The sequence below is a fragment of the Ranitomeya variabilis genome, chromosome 4, assembly GCF_051348905.1.
Source record: "Ranitomeya variabilis isolate aRanVar5 chromosome 4, aRanVar5.hap1, whole genome shotgun sequence".
NCBI lineage: Eukaryota > Metazoa > Chordata > Amphibia > Anura > Dendrobatidae > Ranitomeya > Ranitomeya variabilis.
This window is the reverse complement of record NC_135235.1, coordinates 395,801,107-395,813,666: the sequence shown is the minus strand read 5'-3', so window position 1 is coordinate 395,813,666 and position 12,560 is coordinate 395,801,107.

Below are 12,560 nucleotides of genomic sequence, written 5' to 3'. Positions count from 1 at the left end.
GTGTCGGCGCTGCAGAGCCGCAATGCGCGCTTTGGCCGTGCTGGAACGCCGCAAGTGAGCACACTCTAGGCGGACCTTGTGCAGCAGTGCATCAAGATCCGGATAGTCCCTCAAAAAGCTCTGCACGACCAAATTGAGCACATGTGCCAGACATGGGATGTGAGTGAGGTTGCCGAGGCCCAGAGCTGCCACCAGATTTCGGCCATTATCACACACTACCATGCCTGGCTGGAGATTCGCTGGCACAAACCACACATCGCTCTCCTGCTTGATGGCATTCCAGAGCTCCTGCGCTGTGTGGCTACGATTCCCCAAGAAAATTAATTTCAAGACGGCCTGTTGACGTTTGGCCACGGCTGTGCTCATGTCGGTCGTAACAGGTACACGTTCATCACGGGTCCATGTGGAGGTGGACTGTGACGGCTCCTGCAGCGATGATTCTGAGGAACTGGTGTAAGAGGAGGAGTCAATGCGTACAGAATGGATTCCTGCAATCCTTGGAGTGGGCAGGACACGTCCTGCGCCACTCGCACGGTCTGTACCCGGCTCAACGACATTAACCCAATGGGCAGTGAGGGAAAGGTATCGCCCCTGTCCATGTTGACTGGTCCACGCATCGGTGGTGAGGTGGACCTTGCTACTGACGGCGTTCAGTAGCGCGTGTTTTATGTGTCCCTCCACATGCTTCTGCAGGGCAGGGACGGCTTGCCTGCTGAAGTAAAAGCGGCTGGGCACTTTGTACTGTGGGACTGCCAATGACATGAAGTCACGGAAGCTGTCAGTCTCCACCAGCCTGAATGACAGCATTTCCAGTGACAAAAGTTTGGCAATGCCTGCAGTCAGAGCCTGTGCTCGTGGGTGGTTTGACGAGAAAGGCCGCCTTTTCTCCCATGCCTGTACTACCGATGGCTGTAGACTGGGCTGGGAGTGTGTGGATGACTGGGAAAGTGGCGCTGCGGGTGGAATTACAGCGGGTCTCTGGACAACAGGGGCAGAGGTTCTTCCACGGCGATCCTGGGAGGACGCCGAACCAGCTGCGTGTGAGGTAGAGGAAGAGGCAACACGAGCTGAAGAGGTGGTAGCTGCCGCTGTTGGTTGGCCTACCTCTTCAGTGTGTTTTTCTAACTCCGCCGGGTGCCTGTTGCGCACATGTTTCCACATGTTGGAGGTATTGAGGTTGCTGACATTTTTCCCTCTTTTGACTTTTTGATGACACACGTTGCATCTGACATAGCAAATGTCATCTGCAACTGTGTCAAAAAAGGACCAGGCACTGCAAGTCTTGGGAGCGCCCTTTTTGGCTTTTGGAAGAGACATGCTCCTAACGGGTGCCAAAGCGGAGGCTGCAGGATCCGCAGTCTTCCCCCTCCCTCTCCCTCTTTGGGCCGTACGGGGAATCTCTTCCTCAGAGCTGCTCCCACCACCTTCCTGTCCCTCACGCCAAGATGGGTCGAGGACCTCATCATCTACACTACCCTCTGCCCCCAACTGCTCCTCCTGGGTAGTCTCAGCAGCAGAGCACGCACCAGTAAGTGGCACCTGAGTGTCATCATCAGCTGATGCGGCCTGCGATGTGGTGACCGGAGCCACTGGCCCACCCGCCTCTTCAGAGGAAGACAGAAAAAGCTGTTGGGCATCACTGCACCCTGCCTCTTCTTCCATTTCTCCAATGCTGCTTGGCTGGCCCCCTGTTTCCAAGCCAAGAGATTCAGAGAACAGAAGTAGAGACGGCTCCTGTCCTGGGCTCTCTGTCTGCCTGGGCAATTTGGCAGGTGGTGAAGAGACAGATGGCTGCTCTCCAGTGCTCTGTGTCTGAGAGGATGTGGCACTAATGGAAGTTGATGCATTAGCTGCCATCCATCCGACAACAGCTTCAATTTGTTCTTCACGCAGCAGCGGTGTACGGCGCTCGGACACAAAGCTTCGCATGAACGACTGTTGCCTGGTGAAAGTGGGTGCTGATGAGTCACCGGTGCCCGCAGCAGGCACAGAATCCCCACGTCCCCTCCCTGCTCCGCGACGGCTCCCACGCCCCCGTGCCTTACTCACTGCCTTCTTCATCTTGGTTGACTGATAAAGATAAGCAGAAAAGTACTAACGGCTTTGTGTGCTTATTCCTGAGCAACTCCTCCTAACAGGTATAAGAAGCACTAATTATCTAAAGTGTGGACTAGACACAAATATGAGCTAATGTGGCCTACAGAAATGTAAAGTGGTGTAACTGGTGTGTTTGGTGAACTTTATTATTTATTTATTTTTTGGGGGCTGAACTGACAACAGATAGAGCTGCAGTCACACGGAGACCGTGCAGACAGACGTAAACGGCGCTACAAGGCCCAAAAACCCTCCTCTACTTTATCCTATGTAGTGTTTTTCCACAAATTAGCTGGAGACGGGTGGAAAGACACTAATAGGATTTTTTTGAATAAATTAGCAGCAGACTACACTATTTGGAAAAAAAAGAAAATTGATTTGGCGGTATGACACAGTGAAAAACCCTGAGCTGGAGACAACCAGGCTATAGCTGCTCACAGATTACAGGGCGAGCTGCAGTCACACGGAGACCGTGCAGACAGCCGTAAACGGCGCTGCAAGGCCCAAAAACCCTCCTCTACTTTATCCTATGTAGTGTTTTTCCACAAATTAGCTGGAGACGGGTGGAAAGACACTAATAGGATTTTTTTAAATTAATTAGCAGCAGACTACACTACTTTGAAAAAAAAGAAAATTGATTTGGCGGTATGACGCAGTGAAAAACCCTGAGCTGGAGACAACCAGGCTACAGCTGCTCACAGATTACAGGGCGAGCTGCAGTCACACGGAGACCGTGCAGACAGCCGTAAACGGCGCTGCAAGGCCCAAAAACCCTCCTCTACTTTATCCTATGTAGTGTTTTTCCACAAATTTGCTGGAGACGGGTGGAAAGACACTAATAGGATTTTTTTAAATTAATTAGCAGCAGACTACACTACTTTGAAAAAAAAGAAAATTGATTTGGCGGTATGACGCAGTGAAAAACCCTGAGCTGGAGACAACCAGGCTACAGCTGCTCACAGATTACAGGGCGAGCTGCAGTCACACGGAGACCGTGCAGACAGCCGTAAACGGCGCTGCAAGGCCCAAAAACCCTCCTCTACTTTATCCTATGTAGTGTTTTTCCACAAATTAGCTGGAGACGGGTGGAAAGACACTAATAGGATTTTTTTGAATAAATTAGCAGCAGACTACACTACTTGGGAAAAAAAAAAAAAAGGAACAGTATGAGGCAATGAACCACCCTCCCTGAACTGAATACAACCAACTATGGATGGCCTATGTGGCTGCACTCAGACTGGAGACTGGGCTGCACTCACACACACACACACACAGACCCTGCAGATCGCTGTGAAAACAGCGCTACAAGGCAAAAGCAAGGTGAATAGTAGGTGAACACAGCGGTTGCTAAATTAGCCTTTGGAAAGCACAAAGAAGCAAATCGCTATCTCTAAACTGTCCCTCAGTCAGCAAACAGCGTCCTGTCACTAACTGAATTCACAGCAGAGTGATCGCAAAATGGCGCCAGCGACTTTTAAACTGCATCATGACATCATTACACCAGCCAATCACAGCCTTGCCAGTAGTTTCATGCCCTCCATGCTAAACAGGATGTGCCCACACTTGGAATCAATCTCATTGGCTGAATTTCTGCTTTTTGAATCTTAGAACTTCCGATTCCGGTATCCGATACGCGGCAAGTATCGGAATCCCGGTATCGGAATTCCGATACCGCAAGTATCGGCCGATACCCGATACTTGCGGTATCGGAATGCTCAACACTAATTGTGCATAATTCTTCCATTATTGTATTGACTTGATATATTTATTAATCTTTCTTTTTCTATATTATTATGTCTTTCTTTTCATTAATGTCCGTATATACGTTTTCTCTTGATAGTGTCCTTCCTTTGGTTTTATGTATATACAACGCTATACCTATGATGGTTGTGCCCTTCCTGTCATTTGCTTATATTTAGATATATCGCTGCACTTGTACAGCATATTTCTATATATGATTGCCGCGTTCAGTGACATTGCGCCCCGCTTGTGCGCTTGCGCGCCGCATACCCTGTACGCTCGTCGGCTTCCGGCGTCTCCATTGTCATGGTGTCCGCACACCGTGCACGTGACGCTGGCGCCGCCTTGGGTCCTGGGTGTTGCGACTGCGCATGCGCCAACCCGGGTGGGATGCATGTCGCTTGCGTGTGATGTATACACATCACATGATCTATATGCTGTGCACTTTATGTTTACGGCCTCTTACCGTTGGGGCTGGTTGTCATGTCATCGCTTAGGGCCGGCAGCCCGCCGCATGTGATACGATTACATCACTTTACTATAGTACTTGGTATAAGCATGGTGGATAGGTGCGTATGTTGTTTACATATTACCATTGACATATAATAACCATGTGACTCTATGGCAGGCCATGATTGGTGGTTGGCTTCTTTTTATACCCCCTCACTTCCCCTTTCCCATCACCCCTTGAAAAAGGCCATCTCGCCGAAACGCGCGTTGGGGCGGGTGCCCGCTGTGACTGGCTTGATTCTGTGTTGTCCAGGTAATCTGTATGCTTCAATTACTCTGCTAACAATCTTGATATAATGTTAATATATTTACCTGTGACCACAGTCTACATTTATATTTTTTAAGTATGCACAATTTGTTGCACTTTTTTACTATTCTTATGCCAATGTCATTGCGTGTACCCCAGCGTTTCCAAACATGTGTGAAACGATGTAAGCCTTGTCTTCCCATGTTCCTTGTCCTGATTGATTTTTTCTAATAAAGTTATTTTCCATTTAACATCAATACATCTTGTGGGTATTTTTTGATCGTGTAGTTGCTGCGGTTGTCTGGTTCCAACCCAGTCAGCTTCTGTCTAACTTCCTATCTAACCCCCAGTTTTACCAGATTGTGAGGAGTGGCCTAATACATAGCACCCTTAGCTCCCCCTGGAGGCCAGACTGTGAAGTGTATTGGTGTCTGTGATACCTGGTCAGGTGAACTCTTTCAGTGCCATCAGATGTACCAACACTCCCCTTAGCGGCGGAGCATCAGCACTGCAACGACCAGGACTCTGGGGCGCTGCACTCCCCCCCGGTTAAATCCAGTACTCCTGGACTGGGAAGAAAACAACAATACATGTCAGCAAAAAGACATACAATTTTTAAAATGCAATAACAAGTAAATTTGAACAGAGCTTCCCTTTATGGGAGGTGAGGACACTTGAACGTTACAAACATGGTTAAATATTTTAAATAATATACTATAAAGAACTTCTCTTACCCAACCGGGTATTCTACTTAGTGCAACTTCTGAATAATAATTTAAATTTGCCTCTAAGGACGTATAAGCTGAATCCACTAAAGGCTTATTATAAAACACTACAAGGCTAATCAACTTTTTCTTTATTTTCCAACTTTACATTCACAGGACCGCCTGTCTATCTGCCCCAGGCCTACTGCCTCTCGCTCTTTTGCAGGACCGCCCCATTCCTCATCCGGTCCTACTGCCTTTCTGCTACTATACACAGTATAGAACTTATCTACCTTCTCTCAGTTCAAGATCACTGAGTCATCTCTGTATGGCTCCTAGGAGGACTCACCGACTATCCCCGTATGGGTTCACTTCCTGTCCTCATTTTCTAACACATTATTAAACACTTCTTACAATCAACTAGCTAACTACATATAAGTTTTACATGTAAACATTATTACTTCTTCTTTTAAGACATCATTACACCTTAAGTGCTATTGGTGAACGTTCCCTTTAAGAGAGAACCAAGTCTCTATGAGGTAGTGCAGCTACTCCCGCTGCCAGTCCGTGTAAACAGGAAATCCAATGCTGTTCCCAGGAGCAGTATCTTCGCAAAGAGTTTTCTTTGTTGTAAAACCAGTAGGGAGCACCTTTAAGAAGGTGCAAACTATTTACAATAAGTTTGTAATCATGCAGTGTTCATGATCCAGCAGTTCTTTTCAACAATGATGAACAAGAAACAAAAACAAAAAGGCAAAAATAGGGATCCCGGGTAAACTAAGGGATCCCTTTAAGAGTTAACCCTAGTCGGGTTGTAGCAGCAGAAAGACACATAGAAAGATGAACAGATAACTATATACATTCTGTAAAGCATTTCAGAGCTTCATAGTAAGTTGCAAGACATCAGCCGATAGTGGACGTCTCCTGACCGCGGAGGCTTCGGTCCCTGGTCTCCGGCTGATGCGGTGTCAATGTCAGTGGTTGGTCTCTCGGGTGCAGTTAGATCACCCAGTGTCTGGATTCGAAGGCTAACCCTGGTTGCTAGCTCGGTAGCCACAACAAGGCGTACTGTGGCAATAGTAGCAAGATCAGTCAAGTCCGGATCGGTCATGGTCGGGGCCACAGGTGACACCTCCACAGGCCCACATCGTTGGACGTTCCGAGCGCACCATCCTTCTGCACTCCGGTGGCGGGTGTAGGTCACCTGGTCCCCTCTTTGCAACAATGGATCACCATATTGGTTGCGGAAGGGAGTCTTCACATTGTAACTGGTAACGAAGACGTCAGTCGGTAGTCCCGGTTCCTGTATGGAGCCCCAACCCCGCTTTGGGTGAAAGGCCAGCACAGTTCCCCGCTTTACCACGTCTTTCCTGCCGTGCGCAGGCTTTGGGGTTTGCACTTTTGGTGGATCAATCTGTTCTGTCTCTTTTCGGTTTTTCCAATGTAGGATCAAGCATTGTTTATATTGTTCCCAAGTGAGCACAGCAAGGGTGAGGCCCTCCTCCCGGGCTCCATCTGGCCCAATCCGGGGGGTATCCCACTGGAAGATCACCCCTTCTGAGCTCACATCTAGGGGTTCCCCCATCTTGGTCGGTAGCGGAGGCACCAGCTTCCCCATCGTGTCGGGGGTTAGCACCACCAGCTCCAATGAGAGGAACCGGTCATTGTCGGGGTGAGGAGCGGTCGCGAGAGCGGGATCGGTCAGGAGAGCAGGATTGGTCGGGGGAACAGGGACGCTTCCCATAGCTGTGTCTGATGTGATTCCACCGATGTCGATCTGTTCCGTTGACAAGGACACTGGAATCGGCTGCAGCCCGGACCGCGGCTCCTCCAAGGCGGCCTCCCGGCATGGCTCCGCTCTCCATGGCTCCGCACCTGCTGGCTCCGTGGTCGGGATAGGTGGGCTCGGCTCCTCCGCCGGCGGCTCCAAGGAGTTCGGGTCTTTCAACTGTGGTGGGTTCGGGTCCGTCTCCGATGGACGAGGACAATCCTGGATCACTACTTCGCCGTTCAGGTACTCGCTGGTCCCCTTCGCTGTCTCGAGATCGGCAGCCGTGCATGCACCTGACTCCGCCATTTCTTCGAGGCCGAGGCCACTCTGGTCTTGGCTCTTGCCGTTGCCAACCAGGGGGCGATTCCTCTCTAGTTCTGGGCAGGTCGTCATCTCGCAGCAGAAGTCGGAGGGGGTGGTCACCACTTTTGGCGCAGTTTCGATAGTCTCCGCCCATGGCACGCCCTTCTTCTTTGGCACAGCAATGGCGGCGGTTTTGTCGGGAATTTTTGGCGGCAAGTGGCAATACACAGTCTTTGCAATAAGTCACAGTCCAAGCACAATAAATCACAGTTCCAAGGCACACATGACCTGATTCTTCAGGCTTAAGTAGATCCTGTTCGTGACGCCAAGTTGGAGCGCCCCCACTGTCGCAGGGCCGAGGGGTACCCAGTACCAGGCCTCTCTGTCTCGGTTCTGGGGTTGTCACGGTGGCTAGACCCGGTCCGTGACCCTGCTGAGGGGTGTCCAGTGAAAGTGGAGAGTGACGATGTTGTGGTGTGGTGCAGGTCGCGATGAATAACGAGGACACCAGGTTGCAATCTCTTTACCTCTTTACTGAAGGCTTCAGGATCCTCAATCTGGAATACGGTTAACAGGGCTGTCTGAGACCGGCCGGTCCGATGGCACCTCCAGAGTTCCCTTTGCAGGTGGAAATCTGTGCCTACCTTCTAGCGCTTGTGTGTTGTAGTCCTTCCCTGCTTAGCACCACGGGATAGTCCTCACAACTGTTGTGTCTGTTTCTGAAGTTCCCTCACAACTGATTCTGATGTTCTTCTTCGTCCCCCAGATGATATGGCTAGGACGCACCCGTATGACGGGTAGGCCTGGAGGTCTTCCGGGACCCTAGAGTCGCCCCTCTCCAACTGTTGCCCCCTATGTCTGCTTAAGTGATTTTGGGTGAGACAGACCGCCTATAACTGACTGTCCTGCCATAGGTTTGAAGTAAGGCCTGGAGCTCAATACTTCCTCGGCGTTTCCGGCCACCGGCTACGCGCCTCAGTAGGATGTTGCCTCGTTCTTACAGCACGACTCCTACTGGCGTTTCTCCTTGTTGCGTTGATCTCGTTTCTCACTCTTCACAATAAACCTCGCTTCTTGTCCTTTCTTGGGGTACCACCGCAATGAAGTGCAGGCGCGGTCCCGTAACGTTCTTTCTGTTCGCTATGCCTCTGTCAGGATCCCACCCCTGACAGGGACCCCCCTGAATCTTCCCTTGCAACACCCTCTGCCACAGGATGTTGCCTGGTTCCAACCCAGTCAGCTTCTGTCTAACTTCCTATCTAACCCCCAGTTTTACCAGATTGTGAGGAGTGGCCTAATACATAGCACCCTTAGCTCCCCCCGGAGGCCAGACTGTGAAGTGTATTGATGTCTGTGATACCTGGTCAGGTGAACTCCTTCAGTGCCATCAGACGTACCAACACTCCCCTTAGCGGCGGAGCATCAGCACTGCAACGACCAGGACTCTGGGGCGCTGCAACCGCAGCAGGTGATGCTGGAAATCAGGCAGAGGGTGTGCAACTGGTTCATCCAGTTCAATGTGGGGTCATTCCTTAGTAATTATGTAATTGTGCAGAACCACACAGGCTTTGACCACCTCGTCAACTGTTTCCACTTTTAGATTTATGGCTGATGCAAGAATGCGCCATTTAGCGACCAGAATGCCAAAGGTACACTCTACTGTTCTTCGGGCCCTGGTCAGTCTGTAGTTGAAGATCCTTCTAGTGTGGTCCAAGTCACAACTGGAATAGGGCTTCAGGAGATTTTCACACATCTGGAAGGCCTCATCCCCAACCATAACAAGGCAGCGGTGGGCCTTGAGTGTTGGGGAGAGGCTGTGGAAGTGGAAAATTAAAATTTTTACCATACACACGCCGGCCCATATCCGAGCTCTTGAAAGTCTGGGAATCGTTGCCACGGCCAAAAGCTCCAATGTCCACGGCGATGAAGCGACAGTCCGCATCAGCTATTGCCATGAGCACTAATGAAAAATATTTTTTGTAGTTGAAAAACTCCGATCCGGTTCTGGCAGGTTTGATAATGCGGATGTGCTTTCAATCCACCGCTCCTAAACAGTTGGGGAAATCACACACATTCCAGAATTTGTCAGCAATTTCACGCCACATGTCCGTGGTGGGTAGTGATATAAACTCCTCACGGAGTTCATTCCATAATGCCCGACAGGTGTCCACAACTATTCCGGACAGGGTGGATATTCCAAGCCGGTATTGGAAGTGGAGGGAAGATAAACTCTCCCCTGTGGCAAGAAATCTAGAAGAAAAACACAAACCAAAAACAACATTACAATCTACTCTTTTTATGTTGTGGTTAAAAATTGAAAGAAAAAAAAAAGAGGAAAATACCCCCCCAAAAAAGGCAGAATAAAAAATTTGGACTGTCATTGGTTTAGATTTTGAACGTACCTTAATGTCACCAGCAGACGTTCCTCGGGTGGAATCGCTCTACGGAGCTTGGTGTCCTGTCGCTGTATGGCTCCTTGGACACGAGACAGCAAATCCCGGAACGATTCTTGCGACATTCTCGTGTACTCCTGGAATTTCTCCGGGTTGGCATTCAGCTCGGCATAGAGCGTGTGGTAGGCTCCACGGCTCTCACGCAATTCAATAATGGGGTGCCTCCAAAAACGCCTACGTTGTCTCCTTCTCCATCTTTCGCGGTTTCAGTCTTGCTCCCAAGCAAAAGCACAGGCCAGAAACATCTTGAAGCTGAAATCCAGGTTGAAATAAAAGCTCTCCATGCGAAGATCCATCATGACACAGGATACAGTAGCAAGCTGTTAAAATTTAAGTAGCCGTAGGGTCTAAATATAGAGATTCCATAATACACGCCCTCTCTAGTCCCATTAGTGGTGTCTGGTTATCTTGTTTTTGTTATTGTGAAATTTCTCTTCTTGCGCAAAAAAACCGCAAACGCATGCAAAAAACGCATGTAAACGCGGTCAAACGCTGCGTTTTTAAAACGCATGTAAAAACGCATGCGTCTAAAAAACGCAGCGTTTACATGCGTTTTCTCACCACCTGTTTTTTTAAAAAATGCTGCAGATCAAATCGCAAGTGTGAAACCAGCTTTAGTATTACACTGTCAGGAATCGGCTATCACTTAAGCCGTGCTCCCAACGGAGATCATGTGCGTACCTCTCTCGTGTCCGCACAATCGCCAACATGTACCCGTAAGTACAATGTCGGATAATCACTTCCAAATAAGATGTACTGATACTTCCAACATTGGGAAGGGGTTAAAATTGGTTTGTGTAGCTCAATGAAACTCTCATATATCAGTGTCCGGTCAGAGAAAAAAATGGACAGAACTAAGACGTGTCGCATGTATGTGTGAATATATCCTAAGGGTTCCTACAATGAGATTGTGGTGAGTTTTTTTTTACGTTGTGTATTTTCAAAGAAATGCAAGTTACTATGTTACAAAAATTCACCAAAACTCACCAAAAGCTTACCATGGCAATGTTGCCTCAACTTTATGTCGGGTTTTATGAAGCACCTATGTATTGCAAAGCTCAGGTTACACTATGCAAAGTAATATATTGTATGTGGAAAAAAGAGAATGGACAGCACCTACAAAAATCATGCATTGATCTAATGCCACCAGGCAAACATATAAATAACTGAACATGAGGCTGTTCGTTTAACATTCTGACGGTATGAAGCCCACTGCCATGTCAAGGCATCTCAGTTGATCTCTGTTTATCCTAACATTTATTGCCTTAAAGGAGTGGCGTTGTGCAATAACCACCACTGCAGTGACAATGCATCAGCAGGGCAGGTGGCCTGGCACCTCACAGCGCCAATGCCTCAAGACTGAATCCCCATGACATAGGGTATTCGCGATGCCTGTGAGTTCCCCTCATAGCACCATTATCTCTAACCCCCCTTTTAGAAGCCTCCCACGAAAACCCTCTTTTTCCCCGCGCCCAAATGACTACTCATCAAACGTTTATTTTTGGATAAATTGGCCACAGCAGCCTTTTATTAACATTCAAACATAACAGTTTAATTGTTTAACATTAAACCCCGGAGAAGGCGGTCCTCGAAGCCCCAACAAATAACCAACTCATGTCAGAATATCCAAAATTTGGCCTCCAGGTCGTGTTTTTGCCTCTAGCCGCTAAGCATCAGCTCAGAGACGCTATAAAACGCGCCCGGCCAAATATCTGCCAAAGTCCCACGGCCCCAGTCATCTCAACCGTGTAACCACCATAATTCCATTCCAATTTTTAAACCACACCAGGGGGAGTCCAGGATCTTAAAATTCCCCCCCCCCTCCTAGCCGCCATTTATTAGTACCACCAACTTCGAGGACCTCCTCCCCCCCGCCACCAGCATAAATGTTCTGACCCCTCAAACATTTATGTCCCGCCACACAAGCAGCCCTTTTTCGATGCCCTCTTGTACCGCTAGGCACCACAGACCCAGACCAATGGCATTCAAGTGAACACCATCCTTTCTGCAGTACTCTCCCGTCCCTGACTCCTGTTTACCTTTATTCTAGCCCTATTTAAACCTTGCACCGAACGCATCCCATACCACACCTTTCTGGGAACGATATTGGACCATATCACCATCAAACGCGGAAACATCGCCCATAGCCTCAACACATCAAATTTGATATCATTAATCAGCTCTCTACATGGGCGCTTTCTTAGATCATTGCCTCCCAAATGGATCACCAACAGATCCGGAGCCCGGTCCAAACGACAAAACTTGTGAAACTCGGGCAACAGCTGTTTCCATGACATTCCTCGCTTCCCAATCCATCTTACGATTGCCAAAGTCTTCTCCACATCTAGTTGCCTCCCTTCTAGACGAACGTCCACACGTAACGCCGCCCAAAATAGGAACGAGTGGCCCATAATCCACGTAAGCAATGGCCTTTTTCCTGAAAGATAAAAGAAGACAACACACCACAACCATAACAACTGCATAGTACTAACCCGATAAAGCCCTCCACATTAATGCCCCTCAAATCAATGACGGGCGAATGTATTACCCGATCCTTTGCACCAAATCTTCCCCCAAACAACGTCTGGCTGCCTCCGTAGCTGCCCCTATTCGAAATGAATGACCCAAAAAATTCTTTGTTGAAATACCCCCTCGTGCTAAGCAGCGCTTGAATATTGTTAAGAACTGGTACCGAGATAAGAATGAGCCATCCTCGTGCAATAACAACGGATCATCAT